This window comes from Babylonia areolata, chromosome 18 (assembly GCF_041734735.1).
Source record: "Babylonia areolata isolate BAREFJ2019XMU chromosome 18, ASM4173473v1, whole genome shotgun sequence".
NCBI lineage: Eukaryota > Metazoa > Mollusca > Gastropoda > Neogastropoda > Buccinidae > Babylonia > Babylonia areolata.
The window spans coordinates 98,533-120,769 of record NC_134893.1 but is presented as its reverse complement, the minus strand read 5'-3'; positions in this window follow the sequence as shown (position 1 = coordinate 120,769).

Here is a 22,237-nt window from a genome sequence, read left to right as displayed (position 1 = left end):
CTTAACGTACTGCTCACTCACATAGTATTTTCAGGCAACTGACAAAATAAAACACAGAAACATACTCCACAAGTAATACACCACTTCTTTTAATGATATAGATTTTTATTTTCTGGTTCAGTCACACATTTACCCACACCATTGACAGCCTGCCCTGTCACCAAGGTATACACAAGTGTCTGTCAACCAGCACAGGCAAGTATCTCAAGTGTTAGACTTAAGTGTCTATCAACCATCACACGTGACTCCGATGCTATGATTGCGTCAGTGACTGTAACTGACGAACTCTCTTCCGACCATTCTGCTGTATTATTCTTGCTTAATATTTCAAAACCTACCAGAACCAAAAAATCCGTTACTCGTCGCAACCTGAAATCCATCAACATTAACACGTTTTCTTCTCAAGCTGCTGAACGCCTTTCCAAAATTTCTTCCCACACCAATGTCTCTACACACTACAACTCTGTCCTCTCTCAACTGCTGGATGAACATGCACCCCCCACTACCCGCATGCTCCCTGATAGACCTTCCGCCCCGTGGTACACACAAGACATTCGACTTGCAAAACGCAAACGTCGTCAATTGGAACGGCGATGGCGATCAACAAAACTGAAAGTCCACAATCAAATCTTCCGAAAACAAATAAATAAAGTCAAACATATGATCTCATCAGCGAAGACAAACTTCTTTTCTTCTCAGTTCTCGATGCCACATCCACCAAATCTCTTTACACTATCATGTCAAATCTTCTCGGCACTGCAAAAAAGACCCCTCTTCCTTCTGCCTACACTTTATCTGAACTCCCCAATGTCTTCTCCTCTTTCTTTTTTGACAAAGTCCAGAATATTCGTACCATCTTAGACCAAATGCCTTTCCAACCTACTCATCCTGATCCTCAATTCAACGGCACTCCTCTCCATTCCTTTAATCCATTAACTGAAACAGATGTCCATGAAATCCTCAAAGAAATGACAATAAAATCCTGTGAGCTCGATCCTATACCGGCCTCTGTTTTTTCTCAGTGTGTCTCACAGCTTCTCCCCACAATCACCAACATTATCAACTCATCCCTTCTCACTGGAACGTTTCCATCCACTTTCAAAACTGCAATAGTCCGGCCTCTTCTGAAGAAATCCAACCTTGACGCAAACATTTTGAAAAACTATCGACCAGTTTCTAATCTTCCATTCCTGTCCAAACTCCTTGAAAAAGCCGTCCTGAAGCAGCTCAACAATCACCTTTGTTTCAACAATCTCATCCACCCATTTCAGTCTGCCTATCGTGCTGACCACAGCACCGAAACCACTCTCCTCCACGTCCTGAATAACCTACTGCTAGCGTCCGACTCAGGACAGATCTCCCTTCTCACTCTTCTCGACTTGTCAGCCGCCTTTGACACGATAGACCATTCAATCCTTCTTTCCCGTCTTCATTTTACATTTGGTATCAACGGCACTGTTCTAAACTGGTTCAAATCGTATCTCACTGATCGATTCCAGTCTGTCATTGTTGATAATTTCCAGTCTGAACCCGTTAAAATTGAACATGGAGTCCCACAGGGATCTGTTTTAGGCCCAGTGCTCTTCACACTGTACACTGCTCCTCTCGCTGAAATTATCAACCGCCATAATGTCAGTCATCATTCTTATGCTGATGACACTCAACTCCAGAAGAGTGATACACCTGAAAAACTGTTGTCGCTCTTGCAAGAAACATCTAACTGCTTCCTGGATATTGAAAATTGGATGACTCTAAATAAGTTACAATTGAACGCGGACAAAACTGAAGCAATGATCATAGGAACTAAACAAAAACTCTCTTCCATTACAACTAATACAATCAAACTTGGCAGTACATCCATCCCTCTGTCCACTTCAGTCAGGAACCTCGGCGTTGTCCTTGACAACACACTGTCCATGCAAACATTTATCAATCAGACATGTCAATCCTGCTACTGTCAACTGCGGCGCATCAGTTCCATCCGGAAATATCTGTCCACTGACGCAACATCTAGACTTGTCGTTTCTCTCATTCTCTCTCGCCTTGACTACTGCAACACTCTATTGTCTGGTTTGCCTGCTTCATCCATTCAGTCCCTTCAGCGCATACAAAATTCTGCTGCCCGACTCGTCCTCAGAAAGAAAAGATCTGAGCACACCACTCCTCTTTTGCAACATCTCCACTGGCTCCCTGTCTCACACCGAATAAAGTACAAGATCAGCACTCTATGCTACAAATGTATTCACAAATCAGCCCCTTCCTATCTCTGTGGCTGCCTTCACCTCTACACTCCATCTCGCTCACTACGATCAGCTTCGGATCCACTCCACTTACACATACCCAGATTCAAACTCTCGACTGTTGGCCACCGTTCTTTCTCTGTCTCTGGACCTTGCAATTGGAATGAACTTCCTCTTTCGCTTCGTCAAGTCTCCACACTCAGCTCTTTCAAGTCTGGCCTTAAAACCCACCTCTTCCCAAAGTAGCCTCCCTTCCCTGCCTCTTCCTTGTCTTTTTAGTTTTTTTCAGTTTTAGAGTTATGCTTGCGTGAGAATGACTGGTGCGAAAGCGCTTTGATTTGTTTATGCACAAGATTTAGCGCTATATAAGTACCATTATTATTATTATTATTATTAACCAGCACAGGCAGGCATATCAAGGTATTCTCTTCTGCTTTTAACACAATACAACCTCATCTCCTTGCCCTCAAACTGCTAGGCTTGGATGTTGATCCGAAGCTTACTCTTTGGATAGTAAGTTTTCTTCTCAATAGAACTCAGTCCGTCCGCTTTCATTCTGCCCACTCTTCTCTAAACTCTACTTCTATTGGTGCACCCCAAGGTACAGTGCTGTCCCCTGTTCTATTTACACTGTACACAAATGACTGCAGAGGCACGGAGGAAACTCACATAAAATATTCTGATGATTCAGCTATTGAAGATCTGTCCAACTCTGATGCTATTTATTTCAGTGAAATTAAAAAAGTTCTGTTCTTGGTGTGAGGAAAACTATCTGGATCTCAACGTATTGAAAACAAAAGAAATGTTAATAGATTTTCGGAAAGACCCCTTGCCTGTAGCTAACCTTGTTATTGATGGTCAAACAGTGGAGAGGGTCAATGAATATAGATATTTAGGGACCATCTTAGACAATAAGCTGACTTTTGACAGAAATGTTGATTCCATTCATAAGAAATGTCAATCTAGATTTTTTTGTTTACAGAAGCTTAGAAATGTTGGTATAAATTCAACTATTCTTCAAAGCTATTATCGATGTTGTATCGAGTCCGTGCTTAGTTTCATTTATGTGCTGGTATGGAAGTTTGGGAGTGAGGAGTAAGCGTGTTTTGAACGATGTCATGAATGTATGCAGTAAAATTGTGGGAGTGAAACAAGCTAGTATGCCAGAGCTGTATGAAAGTCGAGTGGTTAAAAAAAGCAGGCAGATAGCAACCGAAGACACCCATATTTTAGCAAAGTATTATGAGCTATTGCCATCAGGACGACGCTACAGAACTTTTAAGTTGAAATCCAGAGCTCTGAAGACTTTTATTCCACGTTCAATCCACCTTTTAAATTATTGAGAACTGTGTGTGTGTGTGTGTGTGTGTGTGTGTGTGTGTGTGTATGTGTGTGAGTGAGTGTGCGCGCGCGCGCGCGAGTGCGCGCACTCACATGTGAGACGTGTGAAAGTCTGTGCATGATAGGTTGTACCTTGTTCTAGTGTGTGTGTGTGTGTGTGTGTGTGTGTGTGTGTGTGTGTGTGTGTGTGTGTGTGTGTTTACTGAGCTTAAAAACGTGACAATTGGTTATTATGAATGTTCAATATGTAGGATGAATAAAGAGCAATATGCAGAATGAATGTACAATGGAATAGATCTAATGCTAACGTCCATATTCTAAATATATTTCTGTTAATAATTACGATGTAATAATTAATTGCAATGTTTTAAAAGTGAATATGTGAAATGCTTTTAGTTGAGAACATGTGTTTATTACTCTTGTTTAATCAAGTAAACCGCGTGTGTGGAGTGGGTATGGGGTGGGGGGGTGCGGGTGTGTGCTGATTATCTGGTTGTGGTTTTCCGCAATTCATCTGTATTCTTACCTTATCTGTCTATTATAATCAATGTACAATATAGTAGGCTATGCTTATAATGATATTCAAAATAATATTTCTTAATTCTTTCTGTTTTTACATTAAGAATACCAGTTATTACCTGCAGTGTGTGGATGTATGTATCAAACGGTGTATGTGAGATTTTTTACATTTGTGTCTTCGTAATATTCGTAAAAGCTGTTGTTGACTTTTACAGTTATGTTCCCCATGTTGTTTACTTGTCTATGTTGTGATGATGCACCTGACCAAATTTCTCCAGTTGGAGATAATAAAGTTATTCTTATTCTTAAGTGTTAGACGTAATTGTCTATCAACCGGCACAGGCAGGTATCTCAAGTGTTAGACGTAAGTGTCTATCAACTGGCCCAGGCAAGTATCTCAGGTGTTAGACGCAATTGTCCATCAACTGGGACTGGGTCAACCTCAGTGTCGCATTGTCTTTTGGCCCCTCAGTCCATCTCAGGCAAACCAGTTTCAGTCCATCTCAGGCAAACCAGTTTCAGTCCATCTCAGGCAAACAAGTTTCAGTCCATCTCAGGCAAACAAGTTTCAGTCCATCTCAGGCAAACCAGTTTCAGTCCATCTCAGGCAAACCAGTTTGTTTCGCAAGGTGGTGTGACTTTTAGTTCTTGCTTTGAATACCACGTGTTTATACTGATTCATACTACCAATGAGATACACACACACACACACACACACACACACACACACACACACAAATATATATATATATATATATATATATATATATATATAGAGAGAGAGAGAGAGAGAGAGAGAGAGAGAGAACGAACGAACGAACGAACGAACGAACGAACTTTTATTTTACTAGGGTAAAGGAGTAAGCACAAAGTACTTTTTTACATCAAGCCCTCTGGGCATAAATAATAATTGGAAAAAAAGTAACAACAACAACAACAACAACAACAAAAAAGAAAAAGAAAAAAAAAAGCGTCAAAATTGCATAAGCATGTGCAAACATAAACACAGAACTTATGTACAATACATATCGCGATAGATGAATAACAACGAGGACAATGGAGAGCGGAAGGAAGAATGGACAAGGGGAAGAGTAAAGAAGGCAGGGGAGGCTGACAACAGACAGATATAGTGACAGTGACAGTGGAGAGACATAGAGACTGACAGGGGAAGAGAGAGGCGTATATATATTGACAATCTATACATGATTTTTTGTTTATAATTGATATGTGTCACATAATCACATGTTTTTCAATAAATGTGCACGATATATGTTTTTAAAGTTATGGATGCTTTTTACAGCGTTTACACTGAGGCAGGATAATAATTCATTCCATAAACAGCCCCCTGAATAAGACAGACTAGATTTAAAAAGATCGATCCTTGGAAGTGGTACCATAACTTTATGAAGATGACGATGAGTGTTGGTTACAAATTTATTCTTCAGTGAGGGGGGAGCAAATCCAGACATGATTTTGAACATAAATAGACCTTTGTTAAATAGAAGTTTTGTTTTCAGTGGGAGGATATCGAGAGCTTTATAATCAGATACAGTCAATGATGAAGATTTTTAAAGAATCAATTTTACAGCTCTTCTATGCAGACTCAATAGAGGTTTTATAATACTGTCACTCGCCGAATCCCACACTGTCGAAGCATAGTTAATGTGTGATTCTATATAAGCACTGAGAGAGAGAGAGAAAGAGAGAGAGAGAGAGAGAGAGAGAGAGAGAGAGAGACAGAGACAGAGACAGAGACAGAGAGACAGAGAGAGAGACAGAGAGAGAGACAGAGAGAGAGACATACTACTGGTAACTTGGATCCCAGTACTACCTGTTACAGGGTCGAATTGCTGGCGACTACACCAGCACCCCCACCAGTCCTCTCAGGAGGATGGTGTCTAACCCTGGTGGAAATAAATGACCCATCAAAGGGCGCCAGAGCTACCTGCGGCCACCTAGCTAAGGGAGTAAACCGTTACAGAAAATCCGGTGCGGGGCCCCTAAGGCGGTTGGATGGCAAACTTTGTCACTTTCCGGCAGCTCCTGCGGCCGCGTTGGCACCAAAACGTAACAGCCTTGCTGTTCCTTTGGATCTGTCAGCGAGGTGGAGAGGGGGGACAAGCTGCATGGGCAACAGCCTGTCTTCCATATTACATTGCTCAGGCTTATATCCGTCCGTCCATCCACAAACACCTTGCACATTGCACCTAATACCTGGAGAGGACACTCCAGCTTCGCTACTAGCTCTAGCGTCGGAACAACACGTGAAGCAACAGTTACCGGTTATAAGTTAGCGCTCAATTGGCGTAGAGCCGACGCCAGGGGTTGCTTTTGACAGTGGGAGGGACCCTCGCGTACCACTGGACAGCTACCGCCCGCCCAAGCTGGGCAGCCCCCAACCAATTAGGTGCTGTCCCGCCACGACCTGCCTTCTTCTATGGGTGTATGAAGATTAGGAGAATATCCGACAAGCAGGTCGTTAATTTCCGCACCAGGCAAAAAGAAAACTTCAAGAAACGGATCAACAATGAAACTGGCCTGTTGGAATGTCCGGCCAATGATGCCTGGGCTCTCCCAAGATCTGCAAGACATCAGTGACGCCAGAAAGACGGCCGCCATAAACAGCGAGCTAAAGAGACTAAAATAATGTGGACATTGCCACTCTGCAGGAAACACGGCTGGCTGACTCAGGAACACTAAAGGGGAGGGACTACACCTTCTGGCAAGGAAAAAGCTCTGATGCCCAAAGAGAGCACGGAGTAGGCTTTGCAGTCAGAAACAGCCTGCTGAACATGATCGAACCAGGCAGTGGCGGTTCAGAACGACTCCTGACTCTCCGCTTCAACACCTCCAAAGGCTATGTCACTGTCGTCAGCGCATATGCTCCAACTCTGTCCGCCTCTCCAGACGCCAAGGATGAGTTCTACGAAAATCTCGCATCAACCATAAGGAACATCCCCAGGACAGAACTTGTTCTCCTGGGCAACTTCAATGCCAGAGTGGATGCAGACAACGATTCGTGTCGCTCCTGTCTCGGTTCCTTTGGAGTGTGGAAAATGAATGAGAACGGACAGTGACTACTTGAGTTTTGTGCCTGCCATGAACTGTGCATCGCCAACTCCTTCTTCAGGACGAAGCCCCAACACAAAGTCTCCTGGAGGCACCCGCGCTCAAAATATTGGCACCAAGTGGATCTGATCCTTGTAAGACGAGCTGCCATCAAAAACCTTCTCCACACTCGCTCTTATCACAGCGCAGACTGCGACACGGACCACTCTCTGGTATGCAGCAAGATCAGACTGCAACCAAAGAAGTTCCACTGCTCAAAGAAACAAGGGAACTCTCGCATTGACGTCAGCAAGATGTCTCAGCCAGACCTTGTAGAACAGTTCGCAGAGGCCTTTGAGAGAGAATTCGATGCATTGCAGCCTAGAGACTCTGCCATAGAAAGATGGGGAATGCTACGAGACACAATGCACCGCATTGCTATGACCACCTTTGGGAAGAAAACCGCGAAATCCCACGACTGGTTTGAGGCCAAATCATCAGAGATGACTCCCACTATTGAGGCCAAGCACGCTGCACTCACCGAGTACAAACGGTCACCCAGTGAGAAGAACCTGCAAATCCTCAGGGCCGCCAGGAGTAAGGTTCAGTTTAACGCCAGGCGATGTGCAAATGAGTACTGGACAGAGCTCAGCGAAGAGATACAGAATGCTGCTGAAAAAGGCAACATCCGAGGGATGTATGATGGCATCAAGAAGGCACTGGGACCAACACAGAGCAAGACTGCCCCCCTCAAATCCTTCACTGGGGAAGTAATCAACGATCCTAGCCAGCAGATGGAGAGATAGGCGGAACACTAATCCGACCTCTACTCCACAGAAAACATGGTGTCCAACTCAGCCCTCGATGCCATCAAGTGCATGCCGGTCATGGAAGAACCTGACCCTGAGCCAACAGACGACGAACTCAGCAAGGCCATTAACAGCCTGACATCAGGCAAGGCACCTGGCAGCAACGGAATTCCCCCAGACCTCATTAAACACTGCAAGGCTACTCTTCTCATCCTCTGCACACAGTCCTCTGTCAGTGCTGGAATGAGGGAGCTGTACCGCAGGACATGAGGAACGCCAAGATCATCACCCTGTACAAAAACAAGGGTGAAAGGAGCGACCAAAAACTACAGAGGCATGTCGCTTCTCAGCATTGTAGGCAAAATCTATGCTCGGGTCCTTCTAATCTGCCTGCAGAAACTGGCCGAACGCGTTTACCCGGAATCACAGTGTGGCTTCCGAGCAGAGAGATCCACGGTAGACATGATCTTCCCCCTTCGCCAAATCCAGGAGAAGTGCAGGGAGCAGAGGATGCCCCTGTATGTTGCGTTCATTGACCTCACAAAGGCTTTTGACCTTGTCAGCAGAGAGAGCCTTTTCAGGGCTCTTAGAAACATTGGCTGATTGAGTCCTTCCAGCTTGATTGAGTCCTTCCACTCCAACATGAAAAGGACGGTGCAGTTTGATGGTAACCTCTCCAAGCCCTATGACGTACGCAGCGGTGTCAAACAAGGACGCGTCCTCGCCTATTGGAAACTTCTTTGCTCTTCTACTGAGGTATGCAATCAGCACAGCGCAAGAAGGGATCTACCTGCGGATCAGATTAGATGGCAGGCTCTTCAATTTCGCCCACTTCAGAGCAAGGACAAAAGTCCGCGAAGCCCTCATCAGAGACATGCTCTTTGCTGACGATGCCGCAGTTGTGACCCACGCCCAGCGGGACTTGCAGTCACTAATGGACCGCTTCTCCCAGGCCTGCAAAGATTTCGGTCTGACCATCAGTCTCAAGAAGACAAACGTCCTAGGCCAAGGCACACCATCTCCACCAGCCATCACTATTGATGACTACGAGCTTGAAGCCATCCATCAATTCACTTACCTTGGGTCCACCATCACCGACAACCTCTCCCTTGACACCGAGATCGACAAGAGGATCGGGAAGGCAGCCATAACGCTAGCCCGCTTCACACAAAGAGTGTGGACAAATCCCAAGCTGACCACGAAGACAAAGATGGCTGTATACAACGCCTGCGTCCTCAGCACCTTGCTGTATGGCAGTGAGGCGTGGTCCACACATGCTCGTCAGGAGAAAAGGCTCAATACCTTCCACCTGAGAAGCCTACGGCGCATACTCGGCATCTCCTGGCAAGACAAGGTGACAAACACCGAAGTCCTGACTCGCGCTGGCCTCCCGACCATACCATGCTGAGACAGCGTCGGCTGCGCTGGCTGGGCCACGTTCGCCGCATGGAAGATGGTCGCATCCCAAAAGACATGCTTTATGGAGAGCTCGCCACAGGGCAGAGAAGCATCGGCCGCCCACAGCTGAGATACAAAGACGTTTGCAAACGTGACATGAAGGCGTTTGAGTTCAATACCGAGTCCTGGGAGGACCTTGCAGAAGACTGCAACAGCTGGAGAAGCACTCTCAAGAATCAGCTACGGATTGGTGAGGACAAACTGTCAGCTGCTGCAGCAGAAAAGCGAACTCGCAGAAAAGGGACGGCAGCCAACAGACCAGCATGTGTCTCTCTCGCAACGGTCTCTACAGTCACAGGCGACGCTGCCTGCTCCAAGCAGACAGCCCAATTAGACATTTGGTCGGATGTCGTCTATCCAAGGTCAGCCATGACCGAAGGAGGCCTACTACGTATATATATATATATATATATGTGTGTGTGTGTGTGTGTGTGTGTGTGTGTGTGTGTGTGAGTGTAACATCACTTTAGTCTTCTTGAAGGAGAAGCGCACCGATTGCTGACGAGTGTAAATGTAGATCTGCAGATTGTTCCACAGCGGCACTCCGACCAGTGGCTTTGAGAGTCCACTGGTGGAAGTTCATGTCCCTGTTCTGAGAGCTTTCTGCAGCCAGTCTCTGTACGGCTTCAGAGGTGCTCCTCTGTTACGGTGACCGGACGACAGTTCACCATGCAGAACAATGTCGGGTAGGTGGCGGTCATCCATTGCAAATACTTGTCCTGCCCCATGCAGCTGGGTCTTCAGCAGTGAGTCTCCAAGCTGGTGACTGTGCCTCATCACTGGTTGACAAGTACCCACTTCCTTTCCAATTCTGTGACTGGCTGTCATGACAAGTGCCCACTTCCTTTCCAATTCTGTGACTGGCTGTCATGACAAGTGCCCACTTCCTTTCCAGTTCTGTGACTGGCTGTCATGACTGGTGACTACTTCCTTATCAATTCTGTGACTGGCTGTCATGACTGGTGACAACTTCCTTATTAATTCTATGACTGGCTGTCATGACTGGTGACAACTTCCTTATCAATTCTATGACTGGCTGTCATCATGACCGGTGACCACTTCCTTATCAATTCTATGACTGGCTGTCATCATGACCGGTGACCACTTCCTTATTAATTCTATGACTGGCTGTCATGACTGGTGACCACTTCCTTATCAATTCTGTGACTGGCTGTCATCATGACCAGTGACCACTTCCTTATCAATTCTATGACTGGCTGTCATCATGACCGGTGACCACTTCCTTATCAATTCTATGACTGGCTGTCATCATGACCGGTGACCACTTCCTTATTAATTCTATGACTGGCTGTCATCATGACCGGTGACCACTTCCTTATTAATTCTATGACTGGCTGTCATGACTGGTGACCACTTCCTTATCAATTCTGTGACTGGCTGTCATCATGACCAGTGACCACTTCCTTATTAATTCTATGACTGGCTGTCATGACTGGTGACCACTTCCTTATCAATTCTGTGACTGGCTGTCATCATGACCAGTGACCACTTCCTTATTAATTCTGTGACTGGCTGTCAGCAGGACTGGTGACTGGTGACCACTTCTTTATCATTTCTGGCGTCTGTGGAGATGTTGCTCCCGTGGTAGCATATCTGCTGAACAGTGTTCAGTTTCGTCTATATTATGGAGATGCTTGGTGGATACTGCTCCTGGAGCGGGAGGGTTCTTGAAGGCAAAGTGCTAGACGAAAGCGGCCAGCAGCCTCGAAGAGGAAGTGATACGCTGCTAGGCACTTTCTATGCACACTACCATAGCTGCTGTATCTGCAAATCAAAACTCACGGATCAGTCGCTCAAAATTCTTTGTGCGAGCTTGCAGTCAACGCAGGCTGAAAATTTTCCCGTCCGTGCGGAAGCGGAAGTAGACGGCTTGTTTCAGCATCATGCTGAAGAAGATGGAGAACGGAGTGGCCGCTAAAACACTACCTTCTTACAGTCCCTTGGTGATTGGGAAGGGCTGGGAGAGGCCACTTTCATTCTGACCTGGTCCTGCCCACCTTCGTGGAACTGTATGACCGTGGCGAGGACCTTCAGACTGAATTAGTCATGGCTTTGGCGAGGACCTTCAGACTGAATTAGTCATGGCCATGGTGAGGACCTTCAGTCCGACCTAGTCATGGCCATGGTAAGGACCTTCAGTCCGACCTAGTCATGGCTATGGCGAGGACCTTCAGTCCGACCTAGTCATGGCTATGGCGAGGACCTTCAGACTGAATTAGTCATGGCATTGGTGAGGACCTTAAGTCTGACCTAGTCATGGCCATGGTGAGGTCCTTCAGACTGAATTAGTCATGGCCATGGTGAGGACCTTCAGTCTGACCTAGTCATGGCCATGGTGAGGACCTTCAGTCTGACCTAGTCATGGCCATGGTGAGGACCTTCAGTCCGACCTAGTCATGGCCATGGCGAGGACCTTCAGACTGAATTAGTCATGGCATTGGTGAGGACCTTAAGTCTGACCTAGTCATGGCCATGGTGAGGTCCTTCAGACTGAATTAGTCATGGCCATGGTGAGGACCTTCAGTCTGACCTAGTCATGGCCATGGTGAGGACCTTCAGTCTGACCTAGTCATGGCCATGGTGAGGACCTTCAGTCTGACCTAGTCATCGCCATGGTGAGGACCTTCAGACTGAATTAGTCATGGTCATGGTGAGGACCTTCAGTCCGACCTAGTCATGGCCATGGTGAGGACCTTCAGTCTGACCTAGTCATGGCCATGGTGAGGACCTTCAGACTGAATTAGTCATGGCCATGGTGAGGACCTTCAGACTGAATTAGTTATGGCCATGGTGAGGACACTCAGTCTGACCTAGTCATGGCCATGGTGAGGACCTTCAGACTGAATTAGTCATGGCCATGGTGAGGACCTTCAGTCTGACCTAGTCACTGGACTTCGGTTTATCGTCTCATCCAAATGACTGGCGTCCGGACCACCACTCAAGGTCTATACTAGTGGAGGGGGAGAAAATATCGGCGGTTGAGCCGTGATTCGAACCAGCGCGCGTTACCTCTAGGCCATCACTAACATCGATGTTAAGAAACACAATATCAGAACAAGAAATACTACTATAAAATCATTATGAATTATTAAGTGCCAGGTTCAGTACTTAAATAAATGCAGTAACATCAATTATTGCAAAACTCATGAATCGCAGGAGACAGTAAAAACATTGAAAAGAGATACTACAAGAACACCAGTTTTATTTGAACGCGCGCACACACACACACACATATGAAAAAAAATACGAGAAAATTTTGAAAAACAAGTTTAGAATAAAAAATACTTCTATAAAATCATTCTGAATTGTCAAATCGCTGGTCTGGTACCAATTGTATCAACAAAAAACAAAAAAAACAAAAAAGGGGGTGGGGGGGGGGGGGGGGGGACAAATGGAATATACAGTAAAAGAGTTCAGTTCTAAAGCAATTAATACATTAAAATAAAAGATACCTGAATAATAAACCCTGCCACAATTTCAACATTATAAATCTTACTAAACAAACATGTAAAACATCAATATTGTAAAACTCGTGACTCGCAACTGCCAGTAAAAACATTTGAAAAGGTATACTATAACTAAGATTTCAACACACTCATATAAGTGCTCCAGTTTTATCCATAAAACACACACACACACACACACACACACACACACACACACACACCACCGCGCACGCATAACAGCAAACAAATGGCACCAATGGTTATGTCAATAATGTGTGTGCTGCCTGTCAAGGTTGTGTGTTCGGATTGCTGTTGGGATAAAAGAACAGTTGTAGCGTTTTGTTCTTGTGCAGGGTGCTTGAAACCTACCGCTTCTGTCTACCCGTTTGCTGTTGAAGTCTGATAAAAGAGGGTGAGTTTCGTCATTTAAAATTTTGTAAAATATATCGGCCATCTTTTTTTTCTTTTTGATAAATATCAGACTTATCCTGTTTCCTTACCACCACCCTGCCTGCTTTTCTAATACGTTTGTCGAATCGGTCTTTGTCTTGTTTGGTCACGTTACCGCCCCAACAAACTGAACCATGAAACAAAACGCTAGAAATAAAGCAATAAAACATTTGTAGTATCTGGTTGCATACATTAAAAGATCGTAATTTCCTGAGACAGTACAACCGACTGTTTACTTTTTTCGCAAGAACATTTGAATTTTCATTCCATGATAATTTGGTGTCCAGAATTACCCCAAGGTACTTGTATTAACCTGTTCAACAGCCTCTCCCTTGATGGCAGTATTAACCTGTTCAACAGCCTCTCCCTTTATGACAGTATTAACCTGTTCAACAGCCTCTCCCTTGATGACAGTATTAACCTGTTCAACAATCTTATTCCACGTTCAATCCACCTTTTAAATTCTTGAGAATCTCTCTCTCTCTCTCTCTCTCTCTCTCTGTGCGTGCGTGTGTGTGTGTGTGTGTGTGTGTGTGTGTGTGTGTGTGTTTGTTTACTGAGCTTAAAAACGTGACAATTGGTTATAATGAATGTGCAATATGTAGGAGGAATGATGTGCAATATGCAAGATGAATGTACAATGGAATATGTCTAATGCTAACGTCCATATTCTAAATATATTTGTTTAATAATTACGATGTAATAATTGCAATGTTTTAAAAGCGAATATGTGAAATGCTTTTATTTGAGAACATATGTTTATTACTCTTGTTTAATCAAGTAATCTGCGTGTGTGGGGTGGGTGGGTGTGTGTGTGTGTGTGTGGGGGGGTGCGGGGGGGGGGGGTGCGGGTGTGTGCTGATTATCTGATTGCGGTTTTCCGCAATTTATCTTTATTCTTATCTTATCTGTCTATTATAATCAATGTGCAGTATAGTAGGCCATGTTTATAATTATATTCAAATAATGTTTCTTAACTCTGTTTTTACATTAAGAATACTCGTTATTACCTGCAGTGTGTGGATGTATGTATGAAACGGTGTATGTGATTTTTTTTTTTTTTTTTTTTTTTTTTTTTTTTTTTTACATTTGTATCTTCGTAATATTCGTAAAAGCTGTTGTTGACTTTTACAGTTATGGTCCCCATGTTGTTTACTTGTCTATGTTGTGATAATGCACCTGACCAAATTTCTCCAGTTGGAGATAAGTTATTCTTATCTTATCTTATCTTATCTCTCCCTTGATGACAGTATTAACCTGTTCAACAGCCTCTCCCTTGATGGCAGTATTAACCTGTTCAACAACCTCTCCCTTTATGACAATTTTATTAGTTCTGGGTTTCTTCTTCCGAAATCAATAACAAGTTCTTTTGTTTTGTTGACATTTAACTCTAGGTAGTTAACATCACACCAAGTTGTAAAATTGTTGATTTCCTGTCTGTACTCTGTCTCACTGTCATCATTTAAAAGTCCTGTCAGAGCTGAATCGTCAGCGAACTTGACGAGTGGACAGGATTCTGTGCCAGTTCTACAGTCAGCTGTATACAGAGCAAAAGGAAAAGGTAGCAGCACTGTACCCTGGGGTGCACCAGTGTTAGTACATAAAATACTGGAGACAGTCTTTGTTTGTAATAAATTGGAGTCTGTTCATGAGGAAGTCTAAAATCCGTAAAACAACTTTCATCTGTAAAAGCTTAGCTAAGGTGGGGCTGGATAGTATTAATGTAGCCGAGTGGACGGTACAAAAGAACTAACTAAATAATGATTTACTGAATTAAAGGATAGACAAGAATTCCCGCGCACAGGCCAGAACATAATTATAGAGGCCAGTCACAAAAGGGTTTTTCTATTGTTTTATTTCTACAATAGTTAATTAGAAGTTGAGAAGAATAAGAGATAAAACAAGGATGAGGAGAAGAGGAAAACAGTGCCTGGAATGACACAAACATATGTCATTAAGCACATCATGTCAGCACAAGATAATAGTAAAGCACATGTATACATATTACATGAAAACACTGTCACTCGGTTTGGGATAAGCAACAACATAAGATGAGATAATGCATATGTGTGAAGACCAAACAACTGACATCAAATGACATTCCTAATACATTTAAACAGTGCAGTTAAAGTGATTGAAGCTATGATGATTTAGTGAAAGTACACTGACCGTACAGATTAGGTAAACCTTATACTGTGTTAAAGTGACTCAAATGAATCAGTTTATCATGTAGCACTGTACTGGAGTAAGCTGTATAGGAGAGGGCATGATAATTAAATTATAATTAACAGACTGATACATATCAGGTAGTTTTAACCAATAGCTGATATCACTATAACACTATCTTGTAATCACCACAACAGAATACTACACACATCTTAGAGTAATGAGAATCAGTGAAACACTGTAGCAGTACAACCGATGTCACCATGTAAAATAACACATGAATAATAAACAAGATAACAGAATCAGTGGCTTTGATAAAATACTGGCAAACTGAGAGAACAGATAGTAATCAGTGCACAAAATACGAAGGTTGGAAGAGCTGTCATGGCTTAACCATTAAGTGGTGAATAACTTACACAAGTAATCTGTTTCATCAAAACCAAATATCAACATAGTTAAGCCTGTGCTCCTTGGTGATAAGTAACCTAACCATCATCAGTGACAGCAGATGAGAAAGAATGTGCCATCTGCTAGAACATTCTCCAGCAAACTATCTGTGTCCAGAGACGTCACTGACTGACGTGGAATACTGCTGTGAGCATATGACGACATAGCGATTTTCTAGATCAATCATAACCCAGTTGTGACTACATGTCAAAGCAATAACTGAACAAAGCAATAACTGAACAAAGCAATATCAACAAACTCATATGAACACAAGTACTGTGTTAAATACAATTTACAAATCATCAGCACATTCTACACACTGTACTTGCAGCAATGCTTAGCGAGATGTCAGCCTCTGGGACAATGCACACACACACACACACACACACACTGCTTGCGACACGGAAAGAGAAAGAAAGCAGCTCTGGTCAGATGACTGACCAGGTAGAGAGTGACCAGATGATCACCCAGTCCGCCAATTTATGCAAGCTGAGTGAACTGCACTGACGCTAGTGTGGCCCATGAAGCAAATCCGCTCAAAACCTAAATTTGCTTGGCAGTGTGTTAGTTACAGGTGTTCAGTGATAGATTTCTAAATGATTCCTGAACTGATTTACGTTGGATAGGACGCAAAAAAAAGAGGTCATCACCTACTTTCTAATGAGTATAGAATGAAGTGTTGATTATCTAAGATAAATTTATAATCTTAATTTAAGTCACCTGAAAAGGGTCAGTTTTAGCGAGCTCATCGTGGAAAATTACAAACTGCGTCCAAATCAGTTTCACACAGGCAAACATAAATGGAACAGATTTAAAGATGGAATTGCGATTCTGCCAGTATATAATACCTGTAGTTTACTGATCCCACAAAAGAGATATTAATTAAATACAGTGGGGTAGAAACACAGATTCCAGCTCAGCAATAGCCTACAATGACACTGGTCAAAGTGTGACTTTGTGGCAAGACAAAATGACGAAAGCTTAACGTCAGTTGAAATCTTTAGAATGACGAATGATGCAACTGAAATCAAGTAAGCTTCTAGCTGATTAAAGTGTGTGTGTAAGCACAACAAATATAATATTACAGTGAATGATACAGAGACTTGATTTAATGTTTGTTTAGAGAATAGGTTTAGAATGGGCTTTGCATTTAATGGCGTCACACATTCTGCGCGGTCATTGAAGACCAGCTGTTAGTTGCGAAAACAGCGTCTGCCACAGCTGGTGTGGTAAACAGTGAAGCCAGCCTATCGCTTGGCTACATTAAAAACACTTGAGAAGTTAAAAAACATCTTGTCTAAATGCTCATGTTGCTAGTCAATACAAACAACAAAGCATCATCAAAGTTTATGTTTCTCCTGTTTGCGAATTATAGCGGGTCAAAAAAAAAAATCCTTTACAAATCCCTGCAAGTGAATCCAACCAACTCTCTCAAGTGTCTTTATTACAGATGCTAGAGCCACAGGGCGGTGGTCGTTCATGCACATAATTGGTGTTTTCTTGGGGACAGGGACAACACAAGATGTTTTCCTAATGGGGGCAATCTTACACTGGGTCAGAGACTGATTAAATTATAGTTATCTTATAAAGTTGCTCTGCACAATGACACGGATTTGTATGTCTGTGCCTTTGTCTATCTGTAATATATTAATCTGTTTTTGTTTTTCAATCAACCAATCAATCTTTCTTCTAACCAACTGTTTGTCTTTCAAAATGTCCGCTTTTCTCTATGTATGTCTACATACATGTCTATATCTGTTTATCTGTCTACGTATCTATATTTCAGTCTGTCAATCTGTCTGTTTATCTATGCATCTCTCTCTCTCTCTCTCTCTCTCTCTCTCTCTCTCTGTGTGTGTGTGTGTGTGTGTGTGTGTGTGTGTGTGTGTGTGTGTGTGTGTGTGTGTGTGTGTGTGTGTGTGTGTGTGTGTGTGTGACTGTTTTTTCTTTTCTACTTATATTTACTTACCTGGCATTTTTAAATAAATGATTTCGATTTGATCTTCTGCCCCACCAAACCCATTCCTAAAAAAGTACAAATCCCTATTTACTCCCGACCCATCCACCCCACTCCCCTCACTGACATGAAGTCAGCCCGTTCTTCAGCATGCTGCACTTGGAGGGTGACACCGTCAAAGTCCACTCCTACTACGCCAACAGCTGGGGCATCAACAGGGTCCACGGAGGTCCGGCCACCCAGTCCAACCTGCGCTTCCTGGGCAATTTCGCCTAGTAAGGGGAAGAGACAAAGAAGAAGCAACTGCTTTTACTGCTGCTGCTGCTGCTGCTGCTGCTACTAAGGTAGATTGTATGTAAGCACATGACTGAAGCCTGACTGAATGACACAGGAAATGAATGACGAGTGCCCAGTGCAACAGTCAGTTGTACCCAGGAATGTAGATGGTTGTGCAAATGACTCCACTCAGACTTTGGTCTCTGACCGAAGATATGTGCTCCATGAACATCAGATAATGGTGAAAATGATAATAATAATAATGATAATAACAATGTGACGCTCTATAGGAGAACGGACTAGAAACCCCCGCCCAACCCAGCACAAACACCCCGACAACACAAACAGTACAGACTATAACAGAATAAATGTAGATATATTTTTAATCAGCACATTATTTATAAACAACCAATACACAGAGATAATCACGAAGATCAAGCAAACCAACAACTATAACACAGAAGTATACATCAATAAATCAATCAACAATGTATAAGAGGCGCCAGAAAAATAAATGATTACTTTCCTCCAAGCAGAGGTAGATGGTGTCCTGAATTAAATAAATAAACTAATCCATTCGAAGGAAAACATACTGCAGGAAACAGACACTTCGCTGATGACAATGGAGGCACTAAAGCAATGCACAGAAACGACGAGGACGATGAAGTGGGTAGGAGATGAAGACGAGACGAACAGAACCGAAGTACGACGACGATGAAGACGAGTAGGAGAGAGACGATGATGAAGTGACGACGACGAAGAACAGTGAGTAACGGCAACGAACAACATAAGTGACGACGACGAAGAACAGTGAGTAACGGCAACGAACAACATAAGTGACGACGACGAAGACTAGGACAACGTAGAACCTCTTGCAGGGACTCAGCCAGGAAGAAGACCAGGACAACCTAGAACCTCTTGCAGGGACTCAGCCAGGCCGAAGACTAGGACAACGTAGAACCTCTTGCAGGGACTCAGCCAGGAAGAAGACTAGGACAACGTAGAACCTCTTGCAGGGACTCAGCCAGGAAGAAGACTAGGGCAAAATAGAACCTCTTGCAGGGACTCAGCCAGGAAGAAGACTAGGACAAACGGAGAACCTCTTGCAGGGACTCAGCCAGGAAGAAGACCAGGACAACGTAGAACCTCTTGCAGGGACTCAGCCAGGAAGAAGACCAGGACAACGTAGAACCTCTTGCAGGGACTCAGCCAGGCTGAAGACTAGGACAACGTAGAACCTCTTGCAGGGACTCAGCCAGGAAGAAGACCAGGACAACGTAGAACCTCTTGCAGGGACTCAGCCAGGAAGAAGACCAGGACAACGTAGAACCTCTTGCAGGGACTCAGCCAGGAAGAAGACCAGGACAACGTAGAACCTCTTGCAGGGACTCAGCCAGGAAGAAGACCAGTCAACGTAGAACCTCTTGCAGGGACTCAGCCAGGAAGAAGACTAGGACAAACGGAGAACCTCTTGCAGGGACTCAGCCAGGAAGAAGACTAGGACAAACGGAGAACCTCTTGCAGGGACTCAGCCAGGTCTGTGGACACTGGCAGTGGAAGAAGAGTAGAAGGCAGTGGCAACCAACGACGCCAAACCCAGGGAGGTTAACTCACTCGCTGCCATTGTCCGCATATGCAGACATCATCGGAGAAAGCGTTGGATGCCAATGTCCGCATATGCGGACTTGGATTTTAAAAAGTCATGCTGTCGGAGTGACGCGTCGGATGGGAAAATCAAAAGCAGATGTGATATCTTACGTCACCTCTGGTCACCTTTTCATTCACACACGCTGCGTGTGTGTCGCGATAAGCTCAACCGCAGTTGATAACAAAGCGTGCCCCCTGTCAGCTTTGTAAGTTGTTTGACAAGATGGCGTCACGGTGAAGTGTTCGACACGGTCGGAGAGGTGAAATGTTACTCAGCGTCGAAGATGCTTTGGAAATGATCCAAACTGAAGGCTCTGATGTTGAAGGAGATAATATTGATTCTTCGGACAGTGAATTTGAACCAGATCCCGATGAACTAGAAACAGATTTGGCCGCTGAAGAGAGTGTTTACAATGGAGAGGAAAGTGAGGAACATGTGCCAGCAGATGAGACAGACACAGACGACGAAACCACTGAGGAAACGGACGATTTTGCAAGTGTTTTCACCAGTGATTGGACTGACAATTTTTCCTTTTTCCCTCTTGCACATCCCTTCACTGGCATACCAGGTTGTCAGCTGACTGGCCAGTCAACACCCAGCTGGTGGAGTTTTTTTCTTTGAGACGCCAAACTGCCAACTGGTGTCCAAAATGTGGAGTTCCACTATGTGTGAAGCTGTGCCCAGGACTCAGCATCACCTGCCATGAGCTTCTCCACTCAAGACAAGACTATTGTCAGTGATACTACATCAGGCTTTTCTGTACAGTGAACTCCTTTTTTTTTTCATTATGTAGAGACAATATATTTTTTTGTATGTGTGAATTTCAACTTTATTCACCACCTGTTCATACTTCATTGCATGCACTAGGTCTTCAGTTCCTCAAATAGTGTTAGAATGTGATGTGGAACATGTTCAAGGGCACTTGGTGTACCTTTCTGATGGGTGCAAAAATGTTAAAAAAAATACACAAAATATGGATACCACGATCAACATCAAGATGGTGAGTAAATACTTTGATTTTTTGCACACATATGGAACAATATTCCTTGCATACATATACTAAATATCAATTGTCTGGATGTTTATTTGTTTTGTTTTTTTACAATTTTTTCCCCATCCTATACAAACCCTGGGTTTTCAGGGATTGGCAAGGGCAAAAACTCTTGGCATGGAGTGAGTTAACCACAGGTCAAGGGGAGACAACGGATGCCCAGTGGAAGGGTAGGGAAGTCAGTGGATGGACAGGGAAGTGGGAATACTGCAAACACTAAATAATCTATTACCCACTGGCAGGATTCACTCTTGACCCCCCCCCCCGCCCCCCCACACACACACCCCCCACCCCCCACCCCACAAACAATATAAGTGTACACAGCCAAGAATTTATAAAAACAACAAATCTTATAACAGTGCGGACAATTACCCCTTCCAAAACCAGGACTAGAACATTGCAATTTTGGCTAGTTAACTTATTACAGAAAAAAAAAACGTTTGATGTATAGAAAATGTCTTACTATGAATTAAAGTTCCAAAGACTGGCAATGAAGCCACACCCAAGAAGCAAAGATACATGACGGAAAAGGATAAAGGGGGGGTAGTTTTAGTATCATATATAATATGACTTCACACACACACACACACACACACACACACACACACACACACACACACACAGAACTAATAAACAACTGAGGGGGTTCACAAAGAAAGCTTAATAAATCTAGATTTTTACGGTTGAACCCTTTCAACACACGTAACAATTATGTTATCACATTCTTGTAAAATTTGTTTAAAATGCATACACATTCTACACATGCACATGAAACAGCAAAATATTGTATTTACTTAAATATCATCTCCAATGAGAGAAATTTAGTCAGGTGCATTATCACAATATAGAGAGACCATAACTGTAAAAAAAGGGAAAAAAAAGAAAAAGAAAAAAAAAGAAAAGAAAAAAAGCTATAAAGAATGTAACGAAGACACAAATGTAAAAATATCACATACACTGTTTCATACATTCATTCCACACAGTGGAGATAATATTTTCGATGCAAAAGCAGAAAGAATTAATAAACTTTTGTAGCCGTGGTCCTGAGTGGTTTATTATTATATTAAAGGGGATTGTACAAAAGAATTACTGATTTGCTGAATTAAAGGATAGAAAATATCCACATGCAGGCCAGGGGCATATAGCAGGCCAGTCACAAAAGGGTTTTCTATTGTTTTATTACAATATTGATTGAGCAAAGGAGGAGAGATAAGAGAAGATGAGAAGATAAAGAAAAAACAGCGCACTGATAAGACACAAGTGAACAAACGTCATTAAGTACATGTCAGGAATGCAAGTGAATAGTAAAGCACATGTATACATATTACATGGAAAGACTACCACTCGGTTTGGGATAAGC